General features: G+C 44.6%; 1 long non-coding RNA gene across 1 annotated transcript in view; it reads left to right on the top strand.

Annotated features, from left to right (window-relative positions):
* Positions 1-23840, top strand: part of LOC121453525 — a 32274-nt gene extending 8434 nt beyond the window's left edge. Inside the window, exon 3 of the long non-coding RNA XR_005975023.1 lies at positions 22959-23840. This is a non-coding gene — a long non-coding RNA (uncharacterized LOC121453525). The remainder of the gene's footprint in view (positions 1-22958) is intronic.
* Positions 23841-25049: the final 1209 nt, after the last annotated feature.

Genomic DNA, 25049 nt, shown 5'->3' with positions numbered 1-25049 from the left:
CCTGATTTTCGTTAAAGGAGCTAAAAGTGTACAATGGAAGAAAGAAAGCATCTTCAACAAATTGTGCTGGCAAAACTGGATGTCAATATGTAGAAGAATGAAAATAGATCCATATCTATCACCATGCACAAAACTCAAGTCCAAATGGATTAAAGACCTCAATATCAGTCCGAACACACTGAACCTGATAGAAGAGAAAGTGGGAAGTACTCTACAGCACATGGGTACAGGAGACCACTTCCTACGTATAACCCCAGCAGCACAGACATTAAGGGCCTCATTGAATAAATGGGACCTCCTGAGACTGAGAAGCTTCTGTAAAGCAAAGGACACTGTCGCTAAGACACAAAGGCAACCCATTGACTGGGAGAAGATCTTCACCAACCCCGCAACTGACAAAGGTCTGATCTCCAAAATATATAAAGAACTCAAGAAACTAGACCTTAAAAGGCTAATCAACCCAGTTATAAAATGGGGCACTGATCTGAACAGAGAATTCTCAACAGAAGAAGTTCAAATGGCCAAAAGTCACTTAAGGTCATGCTCAACTTCCTTAGCGATCAGGGAAATGCAAATCAAGACAACTTTAAGATACCATCTTACACCTGTCAGAATGGCTAAAATAAAAAACACCAATGATAGCCTTTGCTGGAGAGGTTGTGGAGAAAGGGGTACACTCATCCATTGCTGGTGGGAATGCAAACTTGTGCAACCACTCTGGAAAGCAGTGTGGCGGTTTCTCAGGAAATTCAGGATCAACCTACCCCTGGACCCAGCAATACCACTCTTGGGAATATACCCAAGAGAGGCCCTATCATACAACAAAAGTATATGCTCAACTATGTTCATAGCAGCATTGTTTGTAATAGCCAGAACCTGGAAACAACCTAGATACCCTTCAATGGAAGAAGAAGAAAGTATGGAATATATACGTATTAGAGTATTACTCAGCAGTAAAAAAGAAGGACTTCTTGAATTTTGCATACAAATGGATGGAAATAGAAAACACTATCCTGAGTGAGGTAAGCCAGACCCAAAAAGAGGAACATGGGATGTACTCACTCATATTTGGTTTCTAGCCATAAATAAAGGACATTGAGCTTATAATTCACGTTCCTAGAGAAGCTAAATAAGAAGGTGAATCCAAAGAAAAACATATAGGCATCCTCCTGAATATTAACCTTCATCAGGCGATGAAAGGAGACAGAGACAGAGACCCACATTGGAGCACCGGACAGAAGTCTCAAGGTCCAAATCAGGAGCAGAAGGAGAGGGAGCATGAGCAAGGAACTCAGGACCGCAAGGGGTACAACCACACACACTGAGACAATGGGGATGTTTTATCGGGAACTCACCAAGGCCAGCTGGCCTGGGTCTGAAAAAGCATGGGATAAAACAGGACTAGCTGAACATAGCAGACAATGAGGACTACTGAGAACTCAAGAACAATGGCAGTGGGTTTTTGATCCTACTGCACATACTGGCTTTGGGGGAGCCTAGGTAGTTTGGATGCTCACCTTACTAGACCTGGAGGGAGGTGGGCAGTCCTTGGGCTTCCCACAGGTCAGGGAACCCTGATTGCTCTTCGGGCTGATGAGGGAGGGGGACTTGACCGGGGGAGGGGGAGGGAAATGGGAGGCGGTGGCGGGGAGGAGGCAGAAATCCTTAATAAATAAATAAATTAAAAATTTTAAAAAAACATTCTCAGAGTCATCTGTGGCAGGACATACCCATAATTACATGGCTCTAGTAATCCTTAATTTCATGGCCACATTTGAATATCAGGTTATAACAGCCATTTAAAGTTTTACTTGTTAATTTTTTATTTATATTTATGTGTATGTCTTAGTATGTATGCTCTGTATATGTGTGTGTGTGTTAGAGAGAAAGAGGGGGTGGGAGGGAGAGGGAGAGACCACAGAAGCCAGAAGAGGGTGTTCCTGGTAGTCTGAGCCACCTGATGTGGGTACTGGGAATTGAACCTGCGTCCTCTCAAGAGCAGCAGTGCTCTTAACCACAGAGCCATAACAGCCATTTAATACATGCTTTTAGCTACAAGTTGAGACAGTGCGGCCTGCAAAAATTTTACTCTTTATTGGAGAATAAAATCCAAATGCATATGTTTTGTGGGTAGATCACTGGTATTGACATGGGGGTGGGGACTGAGCATTTTAAAGGTAAGTCTATTTTGTATTTACTAACCTTTTCCACTGATCTTTTCTTCCCTCCTGCCTAGTGATCGATAGGAGTTCTCAACATTTAAGATTTAAGCAAATACACATCTTGGAGGCTGTGTTTGTGGTTGTGCATTATCATGACAGCAGTGTTGTGTGTAAAAGTAATTTCTAGGGTTGTGACTCAGGGTAGCCCTGTAGTAATGGCGACTTGTTGATTGGCGTGAGGTCTTTCTGCAGAGGACTGCTCACAAGAACTACTCTCCTCACCACTGGGTTTATAGTGGTGACTCACACTAACAAAATCTCCTATTTGCTCATGGGCGGAAGAGCTGAGCTGAACTCTGGACTACAAATACTGTCCTGCTAAAAGGTTTGCTACACTTTGTGTTTTTCTGTTGCCTTCCATTCCAAACATCCATAGTTATTGAAATCTCTAAGCTACTTATAGACATTAGACCACATACACAGATCCCGGAGATATGAAAAAGGAGGCTAGAGTTCCCCTGCTGGTTCCAAATTAATTCACTCCGTAATTGCCAAGATCACAAGTGTATACCACCACCCTTGTTTTAAGCAATGTCAGGGACTGAACCCAGGGACTGAACCTTGTGCATGCTAGGCTAGTGCTCTACCAAGTGTGCTAAATCCTCAGGACCCCACAAACTATTTTCTGGGGGCCTTTGAAGCAAAATACAGGAAGACAAGGTCATGCCTGACTCAGTTTGCACTCTTGTTGTTTGGAAACAGACAACAAGATACAACAATTAGTTGTATCTCTAATTTTATAACTATGACAGAGTCTCCTAAAGACACTCTTGTATTTGAGGATGGTATTTTGTTGTTAATCGTTGCATGTTTGTTTGCTTGATTGGCTTTTGAAACAGGGTCTCAGCTAGCCTAGTGGCCCTTGAAAATATGTGTGTGTGTGTGTGTGTGTGTGTGTGTGTGTGTGTGTGTGTAGCCAAGGCTGGTCTTGAATTCCAGACCTTTTGCTGTCACCTCCTCTAAAAAAAGTAAAATTTGTGCAGCCCACACTGTCTCAACTTGTAGCTAAAAGCATGTATTAAATCGCTGTTACAGGGCTAGGTAGGTAGCTCTGTGGTTAAGAGCACTTGCTGCTCTTGAGAGGACGCAGGTTCAATTCCCAGTACCCACATCAGGTGGCTCACAACTACCAGGAACACCCTCTTCTGGCTTCTGTGGTCTTTCTCCCTTTCCCTCTCTCTCCCTCTCCTGTTCTCTCTATCTCTCTCTCTCTCTCCTGCTCTCTCTTTCTCTCATACACACACACGCATACACAGAGCATACATACAAAGACATACACATAAGCAGAAATAAAAAATTAAGTAAAAACTTTAAATGGCTGAAGGATTATATTTCTTATTAGAGAAATGCTTTAATGGGCTCTTGCCAAACCAGAAGAGAGTGACTTTGCAAGGTACATATGAAAAAACAACCCTGTAAACAGAAATGGTAATTCTGTGGCTGGAGCCGAGAGTTTAGGCAACAGTAATGAAACTGTATAGCTAGCTAGCTGGGTGTTTATTGAATGTTTTGGGAGTCTCCATTTGTAACAAAAAATTTAAGGTTTGGGGATGTAATTCATTGGGATAGTCCTTTCCTGGCATCCACTGGTTCAGGCTTCTTTCCCCCAAACTGCAAAATAATATTAAAAGTTGAAATACAAATACAGAACGGAGCTACTGTCATTGTATGGAAGTTATCTTTTCACTCGGGTAACTGACCTATGTGTATACAGGCATTGGATATGAGCAGATAAAATAACTAGGAACAGGGGCCAAAAAGCATTAAAATGAAATAGGAGCATTATTTTAGGGTTTCACTTTTGTCTTATTTGTATTTCAGGCGATGGCGCATGTGCTGGCTGGGAAATAAAAATACATGCAGCCAATTTAGATAACTCCTTTGCTTATGTTTTCTAACTTCAAAACCATGTATGAAGAATGAAGAACCAGTCGCTGTGTGCTAGAGTACATTCCTGGGCAGTATGAGAGACAGGTTATCAGTGCGCTTCACTTTAGAACTATAAACTTTATAAACTATAAACTCTGCCCATGTTGGGAGTGTGCACTCTTGTGTCGATAGTAGACACCGTCCGTCTTGTTTCTGTTTTGAAATGTACCGTCCATTCTCAGTTAACAGATGTGAGAATGGTTGGAACATCACGTGATATCACCTTTGGTCACCTGTGGCTTCATCTGCAGAAGACATGAGATAAAAGCCAAACTCCACCCCCATGAGTGAAGCTGCATATGAGCAGACTAAAGTCACATGTGTGCTGTTCAGACAGTGCCCTGCTGCCTCAGTTTACCCCCAGGCCCAGCCTTTCTTCTCCACACTTGGTGTCAGAAACTTCCCGTTCAGTTTTCCTCATCCCATCACTTCACAGCGATTCAAACAGCACATTTTCCAACACCTGCCTTCTGAAACCGCCCTTAGGACTCCATCACAGGGAGTGCCCCATTGTACTGTTTCTCCAGCTGACAGGTTTGTGAGTGTGGTATGTACTTGTGTTTGCTGAGGATTGATGGAAGAATAAAAAGCAGACAGATCTAGGGTTGTACAAGATGCAGTTTACTGAAAGATTTACAGAAGTGTGGGCCTAAGAGGCAGCTGGTTGCTCACTGTTTGGGTCAGAAGAAACATATATGAGTTCGGGTCAAAGGCTCTCGATCACTGGGATTTAGTTTATCTTAACACCAGAGTCAGATTGCTCCTGGAGCAAGGGTCCCATCATCAAGTTCCACAGACCCCTCTAAAGGATCTATTTGTATTTTGCAAGACAATATACAGAAAACTGGCTAAGATTATTCTTTATACACAATGACATTTTGGAATCAATATGGCTGCAGTCATAACCTGAATCTACATATTCCACCCTTTATTATAGGCTCTTACTATCTCACACACCTCCTCTTCTACGGTGTTCCTTGAGCTCATGAGGGATTGTATCAGGTAGATAGCAGTCAGGAGGTGATTTGTGAGATTTGGAAACAGACCCTTCAACAGCAACAGTGAGGCAAGTGTTGCTAAGGCATAAGTAATCATGAAACAAGGACACAACCAACTGTTCCTCTCTTGGAGCCCCAGGAACTAAACTAATGACTTAGCATCATCAAAACAGAGACAGAATCAGTCAAGGCACTATACTGGGTGACAGTGTGATACAAGATTTGTCACATCAGAGATGAGCATGCACTTTGTTCCGTAAAAGCTAAGGTTGCCGCGTTCATGGATAAAACTTCATTGAAATGTCCAGGAGAGTCGATAAGATCAAACCAGCTGCTGCGTTGCAGAATCCTCTTTTCCTGGTCACCTGCAGGGATTCGGGGACTCAGAGGAACCCATTTGCTGGCTGTCATGGGCCACACCACCGCGTAGGGAAACTGCCTGCTGTGTCAGGACTATGCTTGCTCTCTCCTGGACGGGGACCTGGCAGAGCAAGGCTGTCCTGGGAACCCAAAGAGGCAGGTGCAGCCAAGCCCATGTCCTGCAAAGATGATGGGGACACACAGCTGTGAGTGGGTGTGTGGTCTCAGAAGACACTGAAGTAGTGTGACCACCATGCAGACCGAAATAGCGTTCCGATCACTAGTGACCAACCACCGTGGAGTCACTGGTGACGCAGCAGATGTCTCCTGAGTGCACGACAACATAGTGTCACTGCCGGAATTATCAGTGAATCCGATGAGGTCAGGTTCCATGGAGACCAGTACAAGCCCTTCCCCTCTCTAGAATGTAGGTATCTGGGCCTAAAATCACATTATTGGCAAAGATACACACTTAACGCAATAGTCTCCTCCTGCTGTGCCATGCTGCCCACCCCAGCCAACCTGCTCCCTGCATCTCTCTGAGCACCTCTCAGAGTGCATCTAGGAGAAACATGGAGACTTTGGTGAGCTCCTGTGCCCTGAATGAACTGTAGGTACAGCCAAGAGCAGGTCACTAAAGAAAAGGTTTCAGAAGGAGTCCCAGCAGGATACTTCCACAGCCATGGAGAGAGGTGGCCCAGGGAGGCCCAGAGCAGGACAAGCAAGAAAAAGGCTTGCAGGAGTGAGGGCCTGCCAAGCCTGCAAGCTGAGCCTTTGCCTAAGTCCAGGCCTAAGTCCAAAGGATCTCTTCCTATACATGGGGTAGTAGGATGCTCGTGACGTCATTAGAGACAAGCTGCTGCAAAGGATGGGCGCTTACACAGAGTCCCAGCATATTGAAGATGACAAGATGAGGAACCCCAGCCCTCTGAGAGCAGCTACTCTCATCACCAGCAGGGGGCACTATGACCTAGGAGAAAGCAGAGTAGTGCCTGGGCTGTGGCCATCATACCAGCCCCAGAGGCCACACCATCCAATGAAGAACAGGTGGGTCACAGACAGGGACAGCAATCAAACCTCGCTGCCCAGAGAGTCTATGTCCCCAGGAGACTCTCCTCTAGTCCACAGGGGACAGATTCTGGGCTACCTTTCCCATGTCCGTCAGGCAGTCATTCAATAAAGTGGCATGTCCGACCAGCCCAGTATTACTCAGCCATGTTGGCAGAGGAAAGATTCTTCAGTAAAAATTCATTCTGATAGAAGAAAGGCTTTCCTTCTTGTGTGAGCTCACCGTCTGTGTGCCAGCGGCTGCTTCTTGGGACAGGGACTGCTTCCTGATTTTCTTTCAGCTTTGAGCATGGTGGCTTCTGTCTGCACTGAGCTGGGCACAAGGCAAGGTCAGCATTTGGTCGTCTTTGAAGCAGCTTCTAGAAGTGAAGGGCACAGACTGGAATGCACCCAGAACCGACAGTTCCAGAAGACATGATTCCCTATGTAGAAAACAACAGTGAATCTGTCAAACAAAACAGAACATACTAGAACTAATAAACAATTTTATGTTTATAGGAAATAATATTTCTACCTAAACTGTATTTCCATAAACCAACAAATGTGAGAAGGAAACTAATCTGATTCTACAGTTTCATTCACAAAAGGGTTAACTATTTGGAAGTGAAGCACTGAGGAGAGGAAGGGAAGCTGTGGTCAGTGGGTGCTGGGTGAGGACAGCCATCCTCCAGAGGCATCTGTGAATTCAGTGCAGCCCTCGCTCAGAATCCCAGCAGATTCTTGGGGGAGGGAAATTTGGCACACTAACCCTAAAATTTACATTAAAGTGTAAAGGACCTAGAATGCCTGAACACATGGAACTAACTACATGGTTTGCATGTAACCAGAGATTACAAGAGAAGTAGAATCTTATTAAGACATTTTTATGGGATTGCCTAGGAACGTTCCCAGGATCCTGCTTGGACATTCGGATTAATTTTCCGAACCTATGGGTTTGATGGTAGAGGACTTGGCAGTCTTCTTTAATAGGGAGCAGGGGAGTGAAGGTGCAGAAGGACCTACTGCAGCTGTGAGAAGGATGCTTCCGGAAAGAGCTGGTGCTCTCTAGTTGGTGAGAACAGCTTTTAGAGTTGGCCTTCTTTAAGAAGATAGACCTGTTTTTGTTGGTTTGTTTTTGCTTTTGTTTTAGCTATGGGTGGCTACTGTAGTTGCTGATGGAAGCCAAGGTCTCGTCGTGTATCTGAGCTCTAGTGTGTGTAAGTGTAAGAGAATCATTAGTGGGGAATAGTTGTCCACATAACATTTTATATGGCCAAGTACAATGTCCCAGAACTGTGGTCCCTTGAATTGGTAGAGAAACATAATTTTAGTTTTGGCTATATTTTCCCACTGGGTGCTCAAGACTATCTAGATAGCCAAAATTAATTTTAAGTTTTGTACCATTAAGGCCAAATGAAGATCTAGTCCTCAAGGGCTCCTGTGGCTTTTGAGGAACCTCTGGCTCCTTGAACTGTTCTTCACCAGTTGTCCATCTGTGTGAGGATAAGCGGAGGCTTTTCCCACCCTGGCTGTGGCTTCCCTGGAAGCACGGAAGTGGTCATCCCTCTCTGCTGACCCTCTTTGTAGACTGGACTCTGTTAAATTCATTAGGGGTCTCTGTGGCCTCCCTGAACAAGAGAACAGGTGATTTTTACAGTTACAGAACATTTCTAGAGATGACCACAGCCCCCTGGGATCTCAGTAATCTTGTGGGTAAGGGGGAAGTATTTTCCCTTTTAGTCCCTCTGACCATATGAGAGTAGCTTTCAAGGATGGTTCCTAACATCCAGAAGACCAGTTACACCTATGCTTTAAGCTACTATTTGATATTTTACTTGTCAGATACCTTTAGATAAACTTTGATAAGACTTAGATTTTAGCCAGTTTTTGTGATTGTTGTTTATAGTTGTCAGGATATTTTAATACCATATATAGTATCCTTAAGTCTTATCTTTTATGCACCTTAAATTACTTACTCAGACCTTCATAGCTTCCAAAAGCTTTATCTTCATACACAAATCTTTGTATATTTAAATAATTTTCATCTTTTCATCATTATAACATTTTTATTTCTTAATACCATGGTACATGATAGCTTTAGAAATGAATTTACTAAGTCAATTTAGTAAACAGTACAAGATGTAATAAAAAAACATAATCATATGTAAATAGAAAGATTGTATCTATTTAATCATATGTAAGATATATTTCTAAAAACAAAGATTTTAAACATTGTTTGTTGCAATTGTATTTTTGTGCTTTTTATTGTAAAAGAGAAACTCAATTTAGAGATGTTTAGTAATCATATTGTTAGATTGTGCAGAAACAAAAATAGTCCTGTGTGGAACAAAGTGGTCTGAGGAGGAGAGAATGTTTAATCTCAGGCGCATGCCCAGAGAGCAGGCAGAAGTAACAGGCATGGCAATGCCGCAGAGTCTGCTGTTGCAGCTCCTCAGTCACTCACAGCAGCTCTGCTTCTTGGAGGGGCAGAAGAGTGGTTTCTCAGGAATGGTGACCACTGCTTTGGTAGCGGGGCTGTATTAGCCAGACAACATCAGAGAGAGTGTTTAGTGAGTTGGGTTTCTAAGAACAGGAATGAAGATACAAAAAAGACATGGAGGTAAGAATAGCAGAAGGTGTAGATGGAGCTACATAGGGGAAACTTAGACCATTTTCCTCCTGTTTTATGAAGTTAAATCAGTTAAGATATTAAAATCAAAAGGTCAACATTCTGTCAATGATTGTTATACAGTATTTATTGAGGTCAAATCTCAAAAAATATCGAGAGGCAAAAGAGTCATCCTGAGTCTCAGTTCTCCTAACTGGAATTCTTTCAGTTAGCCCACAAAGGTGAACAGAGTGTACAGATAATTTGGAACCCACAGTGGGTTTGAGACCAAGGTAAAAAAATGGGTGTCAAATTCCACAGTCGAGGCATCCCTTGAGTTTAGGGATTAATCAGCCATGGAAAGTAGGAGAGGCTATTCCCTGAATTGTGCCTTCCAGAAGTCAGGAGATTGTGGAGCCTGTGCAAAGTTCCCAGAACTGTCAACTAAGTGAGTCTCAAGACGAGATGAGCGGACTCCTGCAGTCCTAACAGAGCACCTCTGTTTAGGTCTCATGAGTTACCTTGTCCAGCTTGTTAGCTGTGTTGGATGTGTGATCTAGTCAAATGGAAAATGACCTCTGAACTAGAGGTCAGACAATTACGATAGCGAGGAAGAGTGAGAAAAGCAGGATAGAGAAAATGAGAGGAAGGAAGAAAAACAGTCTAGCCATCACCCAAACAAATGACCTGGGTTTACACAGAGCTCCAGTAAAGCCCAAAGAAACAGAGACCGTGTCTGGGGAACTTGACCTGTTCACAGAGGCAGAGGTCACAAAGATCACAGCTCTCAAGTAGGTTGGTAACTGTTTGGCCTTTATATTAAGATCACCAGGTATGTCTGTGCTCCTGAAGAAATAGATCTCAAGAGTAGACAAGGGCACGAAGGCAAATTAAGAAGAAAGACCATGAGCCACCCATGGGCAGTGGCCCCAGAAGTTCTCCCAGGTTTTGGCACCAGATGTTAGATTTAGAATGTAGGATATAGAAGCAAAAGTCTGGAAGGAGTCAGGATCTGACCTCAAGAGATGAGGCTTCGAGCACACAGCAAGGGCAGACTCTCTCCTGTAGGAATGGGAGGTCTGTACAAAGGAGGGAGCTGGTCAGGACTCATGAGTGGGGTGGGAGACATAGGAATAAAAGTTGATAGGACTGTGGCGGGTACATGCAGGCTAAGACAGTCTTAAGGAAGACTCCTCATGACCTTCTTTACTGAGAACTGTTTTGTTCAGGCAAAATGGGATATCTTGAGAAACGGCTTGTCTCAACAAACAGTCCTGTCTGAGATATGACTGTGGCTGACCAGTAACGGTTGAATAATGACAGAAAGACAGTCTAGTCTGAGGGGACTTACAGTTTTCTTCAGCCAGGCATTTTATCACTTACAGACTGTTTCTGTCATGGACAGTGCCGGTCCCTTCAGAGGAGGTGGGCTTTCAACTGACATCAAAGTGCAGGACAGCAGCAAGTGAGAGGAGATCCTGACCTGCCTCCAAGAGCCCCAAACACCCAGGATCTAGGTAGGAGCTTGGAGGCTGTGAGACAGAACACAAGTGTTATGGAGAGGGCTCCAATTTCCTCTGCTCTCCACCCAGCAATAGTTTACGTCCTTCTGCTCCTGAAACAGAAGATCTCAGGTGGGACATCCTAGAAGATCAAGCATCCAGAAACTAATGAGAGCAAACAGGAAAAATAGAATACACTATGTACGCAATAAGTGGTTAACAGGATGGGCTCCCATGTCTCCTGTCTCTGCCATCCCTGCCCTGTGCCTCCCTCAGCATGGGCATACCCAGGACAGGAACATGCTTCTACAGAGAGCCTGTTTGAGCATGCACTTAGTTTCAGTAGATATAAGATGCAAGAACATGTATGAGAGTGTAAGCACCCCCAAAGCTGAATAGTTTACTAGAGCAAGGGTGGCAGCCTGCGTCACACACTCCCCTGTTTAGGAAGTCTATGAAGGGAGTGGAGCTGCTGCAGCTCATCAGCCAAAGGCACCTGAAGTCTCTTACTTTGCGGAATTTTTGCTGTGAATCTCTCTAAAGAAATTATTGAGAGCTTTTTGCCAATGTTTATTTTCTTCCCATAATGAGGACATTTCAACATTAGTAAAAGGTACCACAATTTCTGCTGGTTCTATTCCTGCTAGTTGATGAAGTCTCGTTTTTGCTTTCCGAATCAATTCAGAAACCTTTTCTACATAGCCCTTTAATTTTTTACTCTGTTTGTATGGTAAAAAAATATCCATTCTAAGGCACTATCCTCTCTGTGCATAAGATTTCCTGTGGGAGAGTGAGTAGAAGGCAAAATAACTAAGACAGAATCAAGCTTTGGATTCAAGCAGTCCACGTGTGGATCCCGGAACCTCTTTTCTACCAGAGTCAATTCTCTATAAGCCTCGGCTGATAATTTTTTTGGACTATTTAAAGTCCTTATCACCTTGTAAGACCTGAAATAAATTGCTTAGCTCTTGGGTTGTTTACCTAATACCAATTAATATCTCCCATCAATTTTTGAAATCATTAGGAGTTTGTAATTGATCTCTCCTGATTTGTACCTTCTGTGATTGGATTTTCAGTAAGTCTATCTTATGTCCTAGGTAATTGAAAGAATCTCCTCTTTGTATTTTTTTTCAGGAACAAATTATAATCCCCAACAAGGTAAAATTCTCATTACTTCATCAAATATTTTTTCCTAAGGTATCTGAATCAGCCAGTAAGTTATCTATATAAAGATAAATTATAGATTGAGGAAACTATGAGTTATTTGTAATGATTTTGTACGAAATATTGACATAACGTAGGACCGTTTAACATTTTCTGTGGCATGACCCCATGCTGGTACCTTTGAACAGGTTGAGAATTATTATAAGTAGGCATTGTGAAATCAAATTTCTCTCTATCTTGCTCATGCAAAGGGATCGTGAAAAAGCAATCTTTCAAATCAATTACTATATAGGCTATGGCTTATGTAATAAAGAAGTTAGTGGGATTCTGGTTGTAAGGAACCTATTAGCTGAATGACTTTATTGATTGCTCTTACATCTGCTAACATCCTCCATTTTCTAGATTTCTTTTTAATGACAAATATAGGAGAATTCCAAGGGCTGGTGAACTCTTTTATATGTTGAGCCTCCAGCCGCTCTTGGAATGGCTGTTGTAGTGCCTGTAACCCTTGTCATATGGTAACCAAATAAGCTAACACTGGTTTTCTAACAACTTTTGGCTGACCTTGTTATATTTCATTATATGGTGATGTGGTCGCTCTTCTCTTCATCCTCCTGCCTGTGTTTTAGTATCTTTCTCATTGTTATTTATAAGTCTAATTTTTCTTCTAAGGCATGTCTTTTATCAATCCACATTTTACATTTTTCTTTTTCCTGTATTTCTAAAACTTTTTTTTTCCTTTGAGAGGGCACAGAAAGCCACTGTGGCTATTAGAATAATATATGAAATACCAGAATGATAGTAATCATAATCAGTATTGTGCCAATTTCAGTTAAGTCCCATATCTTTTCATGTTCTGTTTCTGATTTTAAAACATCTAATGTAGCACTATTAGGGTTCAAATGCCCTGTTATGACATTTCCCTTCCTTACATGGCTTATTCTTTTTATATTGCTTTATTTTCTCTTTAAGAATTTATCTTTAGGGCTGGAGAGGTGTCTCAGAGGTTAAGAGCACTGACTGCTCTTCCAGAGGTCCTGAATTCAATTCCCAGCAACTACGTGGTGGCTCACAGCCATCTATAACGAGATCTGGTGCCCTCTTCTGGCATGTAAACATACATGGAAGGAATGTTGTATATATAATAAAGAAAGAAAGAAAGAAATCTTTTTTTAAAAAAAGAATTTATCTTTATTATTTTCAAATATTTTTTCTATGACTGTCTATACCCATTTTTTTCTTCAACCCCTAAGCACATTTTCATGCATTCTTAGTGCACCTCTTCAGAGGTTTTCTTGCTTTGAACCTGGCCTTCTGCATGCCTGAAGCCATTTTCTGACCATGTGAGGCAAGCCTTAAAGGACCAGGCCACTTACCACAACCTACCCAACAGGAATGGGTGGTTGCATACACCAAGCAGTCACAAGCTTGCCTGGGAGAATGGGGCATGTGCGCCATGGTCCCGGGAAGTGGTTCTTTTGCCATCCACGCATCTGCAGGCTCCTTCTGTGGCTCCACTTGGCACATGGCACTGGCAGCTGGCTCCACCTCCCCCTTGTGTCTTTCTAGCAGGATACCCTACTGGTTCTGGTCTGCAGCAATTGCTTGCCCTTCTGTGAGAGTTGAGCCTTATGCCTGTGACACTGGCCTGGGGTGACTACCTCCACTGCTCTGGGAAGTTGCTGGGCCCATGCTGGGCAGGCATTTCCACCTAGTTTCACTCAGGTAGTAGGGAGAACACCAGCTGCTCACAGGACCCACTCAAATGCTTGGCTGCACAGCAAGGCCTCTTAAAGGAGCCGTGCTTCTGTATAGCACAGAGCCTGTCTGAGGAACTGCTGTTGCTAGGGAGACACATCCAGCTCCTTGTCTGGAGCTTCTCTCAGCTTTTTCGTGCACTATGCCTGGATAAATGGGCTCCACGATGGGCATCAAGTATGACAACTCTTTCTTTGGACCACCAGCTCCTGAATAGTGACATGGAGACTCTTAACAATTGTTAAAGCTTGGCTTTAGCTTAGGCTTGTTGCAAACTAGCTCCTAATTAACTCATTTCTATCATCCTATGGTCTGCCACGTGGTTCATTATCTCTCCTCTCCTCAGTACCATAGATCAAACTCCTCTGCATCTGGCTGAGGAATCTCCTGTGTGTCAGATTCTTTCCCAGAGTTCCTTTCTCTCCTTGGAAGTCCCTCCTATGCTCTGCTACCTGTCTATTGGCCATTCAGCTCTTTATTAAACTAATCATGGATTTTGTATTGTTTGCTTTTCTAATACTTGTTCTGCAGTCATTTGTGGGCAGACCATTTTCTCTGCCGTGATTTCCATGGTGGCCTCTCACAAAATTAGTTGACTTGATTTAGGGGGTCTTTTGCTGACTCTGTGGTCAGCTCCATCTGTCTAGCCTCCATTCTTTCCCCTGAGGACTTTCTGCATAACTGACTGAGGCTTTTGCGAGTACTGGGACCAAAGTATGGGATCTTCAGGGGCCTTCCAACTTCTGCCAACTCTTGCAGGTTTAAGCCTAGTTGCTTGTAGCTACATTTGATGTGCTGGGCGTCAGTTTGTCATTCTTCTGGTCTATCATGATCTGTCACCTTAACTGTGCTGCTGAAGAGCAGGGCTCCGAGAGTCTATCCCTTTAGATTCCTTCCAGTCGTGCCTCAGTGTTCTCAACGCCAATGTATGTCAACTATGTTGGATTTCTACTTTAGGGCTGCAGTATTGGGGTCTGTGGTAAACTGTATCTCTGTGGTACCAAAGAGAGATGGTTCACCTAGATGACATGGGACAGGGGTCCATGGTCACTGTCCTCCTCAGGAGATCCGGCTCAGCAGCCAGAAGCATGAGCGACCTGACTGTGACAGGCAAGCACAGCTCACGGGAATTGTCTTCTCACACTAAGTTTCCCACTGAGACCTTCCTCCTTCCCAAGGAGAGCCTCCTGCTAAACCTCAGATATGGCTCGGGAAACAAGAAGGATGCTCTGAACCTTAGGTGGGCCCCAGAAAGGTAAATCATTTTGTCACTCTCCACAGGGCATCATGTTCTAAGACTGGGTGGCAAAAATGAACTGGCTCCCAGAGCCAGTGCTACTCTCCCTAGGAGGCCCTACCCACATCACTGACATCACAGCTCCTAGTGACAGCATTAGCTTAAGGAGCCACAGGCTACGTGTTACAACCGCACTTACTGTCTGGATTCCCCATAGCAAGGGCTGTGTACATGGCAGAGAATGCCAAGTGTGTGGGATTCAGGGACTAAAGGCAAATACAGTGCCTGCCTCCTTCCTATGTGACCTTTTCAATGGACACCAGCAGGGAAAGCTCAGGGACTTCTGTCTGCAGGAATGAGCTGGCCTGGCTGGACCTCAGCTGGCCAGAACCAGTTCCCCATCAACAAGATTGCACCTGGGCCCTCTACCTTGCTGCTCTCTGCCTGATGCTTCTCCACCTGAGTCAGGGTAAACACGTGGTCAAATAAGCTCCCAGGTCACACCCAGCACAGCTGCTGAGCTAACAGCTCTGAAAGCAAAGCACTGGCGTGCACTCTGATAACTCCGAGGGACCTGGATGTTGCCACAGCAGACATTGTTGCTGGGACCAAATGGCCTGGCTCATAACGTAAAGAGCATCCCCACCAAACATCCTGTGTCCCAACGAGCAAGTTACTGAGCATCTCTGAGAGACAGCTTCCTCCCCTGTGAGGTGGACATCAGGGCTACTTTGGAATGGTGTATGTAAAGATCCTGGTGCACAGTAGCTTCTGGTGACTGCACACGTCCCCTCTAGCAGCAAGTACTGAAGGTGGTGTTGGGTTTGTGGACCTGCTCATCACCTGACTATCTCCTCTCATGTTGAAGACTAAAAGCAACACCATGAACATGATCATCCCCACCCCCACAGAGCTATCCAGCTCCCTCTATGGTTTTTAGATAAAGGCTTTTTCAGAAAAGACCACCTAATTAGTGCTCAAGCTCTTGACTCTCTGGAGCATCTGTCTAGGGGCTAACAGGACATAGCTGCCGCCGTCTCCTTGCCCAGGCCCTGACTTTACTGGGGTGTGGTTGGCCCAAGGGCCTAGCTCAGTAGTTATCCAATGATGTGGACTCATTCTGGCCCCACGAGCAAGCTCAGGGCCAGGTAGTGTGAGGCTTGCCTCCTACTCAGGACCCTGAACCCATTCAGATGAACTGTCCTGCCAGGGACAGAATTGCCAGAGGCCACATCAGAAGAGCAGCAGGGAGCCATTGACCTCAGAGCATGGGCCCGCCAGGAAGCAATGCTCTGGTGGATAAAGCTCTGCTGGATAAATCTCCAATAGGAAAGGCCCGACAACCTCGGCCCCAGCATGTCTCTTGCTACTGCTGTGCCTTGGCATGTGTGCCGCTGTCATCTTTCTCTGGTATCCGGCATGGCATGAATGGGCATGGGAAGATCCCCGCTGCCCTCCATGTAGTCTTGGAAATATCCTATTCTACTGGGCATTTTTACCTGTGGATTATTGTGAAGGTGATTTCCTCCTAAGCTGTTTAACTGAAGCAATGATCTCATATAATAATAGTGTTAGTTTAAATAGGAATTTGATGCTTTTAAACATAGTAAGGGATTATGAAAGGTTAGTTTAGTGGAAAAATTAATATTGGTAAATACAGGTAGATAAAATGTTGCCTGTTCTTCTGACAAAGCAGAGGCTCCAGAGGATAAAAAATCAAGTATCACACAGCTAGAACACGAGTTTCTGTTGAGGAGTTGTATAGGCTGTAACTTAACGATTAAAAAGAACTTGTGTCCCAGTAGCTTAAATTCTTTCAGTCTTAATATTGGGAATTGTGTTCACTGGTTTCAGAGTACATCGTAACTGAAACAAAGTTTTGAAAATGACTTAAGGCAAAATATTAACATGTTTCGTTAATAGTTTTGATGTGAAAAACCAAAGGAAACAATCTAAAGTTTAGAAACGCTCAAGGTTGAGTCAGGGACTCATTAAGGTTGGCGAACAGGAACAAAGCAGCCCAATTATAATTAGCTGACATGCCTTTCTTGCCAGGATTGGTTAGTGACCAATGGCGATAATTAATTCTTTGTCCCATTTCTGCCCTTATATTTCTGATTAAAAGAACAAACAAACAATAAAAAAACTGTTGATGAGTGGGTATGTACCCTGAGAACTTAGAGACGACTGTTTTTCATGTATGAAAGTTTAGGTTTGTGATTACTTTAAGATTCTTTATAAGATAATCTTTTGAGATAAATAATAAAATGATTGGTTCTTTCTTTTTAACTGCAAAGTGGTGCCTGCCAGCAAAAAAAAAAACCTCGCTGAGAAAAATACCTTGTTTTCTTTTTCTTTTCTTTTTTTTTTTTTTATACAGGGTTTCTCTGTAGCTTTGGTGCCTGTCCCAAACTAGCTCTTGTAGACCAGGCTGGCCTCGAACTCCCAGAGATCCGCCTGCCTCTGCCTCCTGAGTGCTGGGATTAAAGGCGTGCGCCACCACCGCCCGGCTATACCTTGATTTCTTAGACTGTTAATTGATTATGAGTTGCTTGGGTATGAATGTACATGGGTTCTTGGGATGTCTTGTTTTTCACTTGTAGTGCATAAAACATTTAATCATGTAAAGGATATGGAAAACATGGTGTTTTTCAAACTTGTAATTTAAATTTTAATCATTCTTGAAAAAGAATATAACCATATTGTAATTTTTACATTGCTTGAAACAGTTTTCTGGGGTATATAACCTATAAGGGAGAAAAAAATAAAGTTGGTTAGAAGGAAAACATCAAAAAGGAGGAAAGGAAAACATAAGAAAAGATGCAGAAGGAAAGTTAGAAGGAAGACATCAAGATAGACAGGAGGGAAAGAAACAACAAAAATAGAGTAGACCAGTGACAGAAAGAGTAATAAAATGAGGAACTAACCTTTGACCTCAGAAACGTCCTCCTGTGTCTGTGTGTCCACTGCTTCACCTGTTCTGCATCTCCTCTTCAGCTTCTCTGACCTGCTGAAGGCTTGCCGTTCATCAGCACCCTAGGGGAGATCCTGCCATGTTGGAGGTGTATGTGTGTGTGTGTGTGTTTCCTTTCATTGCAGGCCCCAAGTTAAGTTTTACTCCCTCAGAGAAGTCAAAGGTCCCCTGACTGCTCAGGCTCGCGGAGGCTGGTCCTCATGGCAGTGATACAGAATGGCTGCCGTGTGTACAAGTGTGAAAAGATGCTGTCCATTTTCAACACAAGCTTTTCTCCATGATGGTCAAGGCACATGTCTTAGGGTTTCTACTGCTGTGAAGACACACCGTGACCATGACAACTCTTATAAAGGAAAAGCTTGACTGTGGTGTCTTACATTTTCAGAGATTCAGTCCATTATCATCATGGCGGGTCATGGCAGTGTGCAGGCAGACATAGTGATGACTGTGTCTTGATTAGAAAGCAACACGAAATGATCTGAGACATTAGGTGTGGCTTGAGCATCTATGAGACCTCAAAGCCCGCCCCACAGTCACACCCTTCCTCCAACAAGGCCACTCCCACTCCAACAAGGCCACACCTCACAATAGTGCCAGTCCCTTTGGTGGTTATTTTCTTTCGAACTGCTGCAGCATAGAAGGCCAGGGTGAAGGTGGGCTGCCCTCAAGACCCTTCCAAAGTCACACCTATGCCCTCTCCCTGTCCTCCTTTGTAAGGCAAGCCAGTGCCAGTTGTTCTTGGGCTTGAGGCAGGCTGGCCTCAGCAACCTCACACTTCTCTTTGTAGTCAGGTCAGTATTGAGGTTAGATCAGACCCCTGCAACTTATCTTTTCCAAAGGACTCAGTGACATCTTCAGCAGTGAGAGTCCCATACATTTGGCCCCTGCGTTCAACACTGTGTGGGTGGCCACTCTTCAATGCAAGGAGCCACTCTCTACCCAGGAGAACATGCACACAACTCATACAGCAAGACACATAAGCTGACAGTGTTGGCTAAAACCCCTAGCCTGATGATGATCAATGTTTCTGTCTAGGCCTGACCCTAAATGTGGACACGGGGTTCAAATGAGTTCCACAGCTACTAACAATAGCATCTGGTGTTGCCATGCCCTAGGCCTGGCTAGGCCCACTCACCTCTACAAAGCAGAGCACAATCTCAGTCGTCCAAAGTGACACACATGCTTCTCCAGCTCACCGGCGCTGTCCTTTCAGAACCAAGACAGGCTTGACTCTGATTTAAGTCCATGCAAAAGGGGCTGCTTCCTCCTTGTTACTCACTGGCCCAGAATGACATGAGACTGGGTCCTCTAGCCTGGAAGGGATGAGGCCCATGGAACAGGAAGCAAAACCAACACCAGCAGGGGAGATTGGGGAGTAAGGACATACAGCCACTCTGGAGACACTGTCAAGATCAGGTTTTCCCAGGCTTTGCTCTGCACGAGCTACAGGACTCACCCACCCCAAGAAGAATACCAGAGGCATTCTAACACAGGCATCCATCTGCCTCCTAACCACACATGCCATCCACTAACCTGGCCACACTGGAATCCAAATCCTACAGCACCAATAGATGCAGCATCTTCTACTGTGTGACAGTTTGAGACCAGCATCCCACTAAGGTGACGCTACCTTGGCAAGACTGAGTAAAACAGTTGTCAAGCCAATTGACAAGGAGGAACTCTGAGACCCCAAAGGGACAAGGGAAGAGCTCACGACCAGTGTCAGCAGGTCCCCGAAACTGTTCTTGTAGGGCTGTCCACCCTGACAAGTGTCAACTGTTTGTCACAAAAGACTGCTTGGGGTGTGGACTCAATCAGGCTAACCTACCTGGGCTCAGCTGGGGTAGGGAGGTAGTAACCGTCTGTCTGATGAGAAGATCATTCCTCCAACGTTCTCAGCCATCTCCTCTCACACATGAGAAAAAGGTGAGCAGGGCAAGAGGATGCATCCCATCAGGTATCTTTGATGCTTGCTCCAAGTAAGGATACAGGTGCTTCTCACCCAGGCAGTCAATTCCCACTACAAGCAGGACACTGCGAAATGCTCCTACCTGGGATTTCCTGGGGAGAAGCCTGTGGTAGTTCACTTACCTGCTCTTGTATTGGACAAAGGCTTCTGTGCAGGACATGTGGACACACTGCCACCGAGATGTCCTGCCTGCCTCCTGCTGCAACTGTCTCAGTCCACACCAGGCAGATACCCACTCACCCTGTGGTTCGGCATCCATGGAGGCTCATCGCTTAAAAGCAGAGACACGTGAAAGGCACTGTCTTTTGGCTGAAACCCACAGAACTTACTGTTGACTGTGCCGGTCCCACTGTGCATAGGCCCCCACCTGACTCCTCCCTTCATCTTTGCTCCCTTTAGCCAACAGCCCCACAGTTGCCCTTTCCCCCAGCCTCTGGTCACCATCCTCTGTTGTCTCCCTCTAGTCAACTTCTGTGGGAAAATGCTCTTGTACCCTGACAAGATTTGTCACTCATACTGATTTAATAAAAAGCTGATTGGCCAGTAGCCAGGCAGGAAGTATAGGTGGGGCGATGAGATTAGAGAATTCTTGGGAAAGGAAAGGCTCAGTCTGCAGCCACCACCCAGACACTGAGGAAACAAGATGAAAATACTTCACTGAGATAAGGGACCAAGTCACACAGCTAAACATAGATAAGAATAATTAGTTAATTTAAGTTGTAAGAGCTAGTTGAAAATAAGCCTGAGCTAATAGGCCAAACAGATTATAATTAATATAAGCCTCTGTATGTTTCTTTGGGACTGAATGGCTGCAGGAAAAGGCAGGACAGAAACTTCTGTTTACAGTCAACATTCTCAGGTTCCATATAAGGAGAGTGATGTGAGGTTGGATCCTCAATTGCTGGCAGCACAGGGTATGGTACATATGTTAAGGTGCATATCCCAGAAGAAGGTGCAATTACCATGTGTCAGTTACCAAAGGATGTTAGAAAATGCATAAATTAAAATAGAGAAGTGCATCTTGGTCCACCTTAGCTGATTTTCTGGGACTCCCCTGGTCCCCTTCCACCTTGTTTTATGTGACTCCATTGTGCCCTCCTTCCTGTGGAGCCACTCTCCTCTGGAAAGCACAGCTTCTCTCCTCAGCTAGCAAACAGCAGCATAATCTTCGTAATCCCTTCACTAGTCTCCTCTTCACCTGCTTCCATCCACCCCATAGGCGAGGAGAGGCTATGGTCACTCTCTGGGGTTGGGCACTGGTGTGGTTTGGTTCTGATATTTCCTGGGGGGTCAAGCTCTTGTCCTGATGAGCGTCTGTGGTGGTCACATCCTCAAATCCCTCTTTGGCGCTCCTCGAAGATGGTGTATGTTGGAGGAATGAGCTGCTCTTATGGGGATTTTCATCCTGGGCCTCCACCTGGGTGATGTGGTCTTCAGAAAGTATATCCAGGTGCTGCTCAAGGTCGTGCTGCACAGGGCCACAGAATGCACTCTTGGAAGCCCTGCCTCTCTTCTGCAGGCTGCTCCTCAGGAGCTGCTCATCATGGTTGGGCTGCGCAGGACCACAGGACAAGCTCTTGAAAACCCTGCTTCTCTTCTGTAAGGTGATGCTCAGAAGCTGTTCGTCTTGGTTGTGCTGCACAGGACCACAGGATATGTTCTTGGAAACAATGTCTGTCTTCTGCAGGCTGCTGCACAGGTGGTATTCATGGACATGCAGCACAGGACCACAGGACACTCTCTTGGAAGCCCTGATGCTCAGAAGATGCTCATAGCCATGCTGGAAAGGACCACAGGACACGCTCTTGGAAGCCCTGATGCTCAGAAGATGCTCATGGCCATGCTGGAAAGGACCACAGGACACGTTCTTGGAAGCCCTGCTGCTCAGAAGATGCTCATAGCCATGCTGGAAAGGATGACAGGACATGCTCTTGGAAGCCCTGATCCTCAGAAGATGCTCATGGCCATGCTGGAAAGGACCACAGGACACGCTCTTGGAAGCCCTGATCCTCAGAAGGTGTTCTTGGTCATGCTGCAAAGAACCACAGGACAGGCCCCTGGAAACACTGCCTCTCTTTTGCAGGCTGTTTATCTGTTCATGGTCATGCTGCAAATGACCACACTGCACACCTGTGGAGTGAGGTTGGCCTTTTTGCTGACAGCAGTGGATGGAAGGCATGCTGTGATTTTTGGTCTCTTTCTTTTTTAAAATTTTATTATCTTGGGATGAAGAGGTGGAATTGTCAGGCTCACTCCCTATGCTCTTTAGGAAGGAATGGCAGGTGGTAGGATCTTCAGGTGCCATGGCAATATTGGGCAGTGTAAAATTTTCTCCCGAGTTGTCCATGCAGGGTGACTGGTATTTTAATATTAAATATGTTTCAATTAGACTATTAAAGTTGTTCTCACATAAAGAGTCACCAATGTCCTTGAGGCTATAGCCCATGCCCCACATGGTTGCTATAATCCTGGGGTTGGGCTTGTTCGGGAGTGGTTCTAGGGACAGGGTGGATTTTGAAAATTCTTCACTGCCCTTGAGCCACTGATACTGTATGATGTCCTGTATCTTGGGCCTCTGCCCAGGATCTGTAGTGAACAATTTGGTGATGAGACTGGCAATGTGTACTGGGAGCTTTGGTGGAATGTAGAAATGTGGCTTCTGCATTTTGATTTTCATTTGATTATAAGTTGTCCCTTTAAATGGGTAATGTTTTGTTAACATAATATACAGAACCACTCCCATGCTCCAGATGTCAAGTGCCCTGGGATCATAGCCTTGGCCACTGAAGAGCTCTGGGGCACAGTAGGGAAGGGTGCCACAGAACACTGTTGAATCTGGCTCAGCACTCACATTGATGGCTAATCCAAAATCACACAGCTTAATATTCTTCATTGGATCCATCAGAATGTTTTCCGGCTTGATATCCCTGTGTGCTATTTCGTTCTCATGGCAGTATTTAACTGCACATGCCAGTTGTGTGAATATGTGCCGGACCTCCACTTCTGGTATATGGTCCACTTCTAGTATATGACTAGCCAGATCACCCCCAGAGGCATATTCCAAAACCAAGTAGATGTGTTGAGTGGTTTCCAAAACATGAAATAATTTGATTATATTAGGGTGATCGAGAAATTTCATAATTTCTACCTCATTTTTGATAATAGGGGAATTTGTTTTATCCTTTTCCAGCATCTTCAGAGCAACTGGTACCTCTGTGAGGAGGTGGAGAGCCAGTTTCACCTGAGCAAAGTTTCCTGTGCCGAGGGTCTTGAGGATCTTATATTTATTTTTAAGGACATCCTCTTCAAAGCATCTGTCCTGTGGGTCCTGCCGCATCATCACCCCGTCAGTCCTGCTTCCATCCATTGTCTATCTCAGTACCAGCTCACAATACTGGATATAAAAAAACAAAAGCAGTTCTGTTAAATTTTATTGTTAAATTAAATTACTATGGCTGTAAAGTACATACAGCAGAGTTGATTTTGGCTTCCAGATGGAGCATCCATAATAGCAGGCAAGGTGTGGTCGAAGATGGAAGCAAAAATCTAAGAGGTCATAAGCTAGACACACAGAAGAGCAAATCAGGGGAGGCTATAAATACTCGAGCAAGGCTGAACTTCTAAAGGTTCAATAACCTCAAACAGTGCCACCAACTAGGGACGAAGTGTTCAAATATGTCAGCCTATGAAGGACATTTTTTAAGGGGAAGTTCATATCCGTAAGTTCCCTCATTAAACAATCAGAGATATAAACAATCTGATCAAAATAGCCTAAGGAACTTAGCAACAAGTGCTCAAAACAGTGGTTAATAAACATTTTAAGTGTTTATCATCCTTAGCCACCATGGAAATGTGATTTTAAAAGAGCTTGGAAATTTCATTGCACTGCAATCAGAATGAGTATAATCAGAAAAACAAATCAGTAGAAATGCCAGCAGCCAGCAAGAATATAGGGAAGAGGAATCTTTTATTCACTATGAGTGGAAGTACGAATGGGAGAATGGGAGAATGGGAGTACAAACAGGTGTGGGAGTGCTAACGGGTGTGCGGGAGTGTGAACAAGAGTGTGGGAGACAAATGGGGGTGTGGGAGTGTGAACAAGAGTGTGGGAGACAAACGGGGGTGTGGGAGTGTGAACGAGGTGTGGGAGTACAAACGGGGGTGTGGGAGTGTGAACAAGGGTGTGGGAGTACAAATGGGGGTGTGGGAGTATGAACGAGTATATGGGAGCATGAAGGAGTGTATTAGAGAGTGAACGGGTGTGTGGGAGTACGAACGGGGGTGTGTGAGCACAAATGGGGGTGTGGGAGTACGAACAGGTGTGTGGGAGTATGAATGGGTTGTGGGAGTACGAACAGGTGTGTGGGAGTATGAATGGCTTGTGGGAGTATGAACAGGTGTGTGGGATTATGAACAGATTGTGGGAGTATGAACAGATTGTGGGAGTATGAACAGGTGTGTGGGAGTATGAACAGATGTGTGGGAGTATGAACGGGTGTGTGGGAGTATGAACAGGTGTGTGGGAGTATGAATGGGTTGTGGGAGTACGAACAGGTGTGTGGGAGTATGAATGGGTTGTGGGAGTATGAACAGGTGTGTGGGAGTATGAACAGATTGTGGGAGTATGAACAGATTGTGGGAGTATGAACAGGTGTGTGGGAGTATGAACAGGTGTGTGGGAGTATGAACGGGTGTGTGGGAGTATGAACAGGTGTGTGGGAGTATGAATGGGTTGTGGGAGTATGAACAGGTGTGTGGGAATATGAATGGGTTGTGGGAGTATGTACGAGTGTATGGGAGTATTAACGAGGGTATTAGAGTATGCACGGGTGTATGGGAGTACGAATGGATGCAGCCACCATAGAAATCAGTTTGTAGAGTCCTCAAAATCTAAGTATAGCACTGCTATACAACTCAAGTATCCCACTTTTGGGCATCTCCCCAAAGGACTTCATCCCTACATAGATTTACCTGTGCTTCCATGTTCACTGCTGCTCTGCTTACAGCAGGGGGGGGGAGATGGAACAAGCCTAAGTGTCCAGTGGATGGATGAAAAATGAAAAGGGTCATATCCACAATGAAATTGTATTTATTGGCAAAGAAATAAAAAATAATGAAATTTCCAAGTGAATGAATGGCTCCATAAAATATTATATGGGAAGAGACAAATGCCATGAGAAGTCTCCTACAAGCCAATTTCAGTGATACATTTTTAAAGTTACTTGTTTAACATTGAATGCTAATGATGGCCAGAAAGATAGAAAGGGACCATTAGATGGAT

The sequence above is a fragment of the Microtus oregoni genome, unplaced genomic scaffold, assembly GCF_018167655.1.
Source record: "Microtus oregoni isolate MIOR12 unplaced genomic scaffold, Mior012 000011F_ref0000422, whole genome shotgun sequence".
NCBI lineage: Eukaryota > Metazoa > Chordata > Mammalia > Rodentia > Cricetidae > Microtus > Microtus oregoni.
The sequence above is the reverse complement of the archived record's forward strand: the minus strand, read 5'-3'. Positions and strand labels throughout refer to the sequence as shown.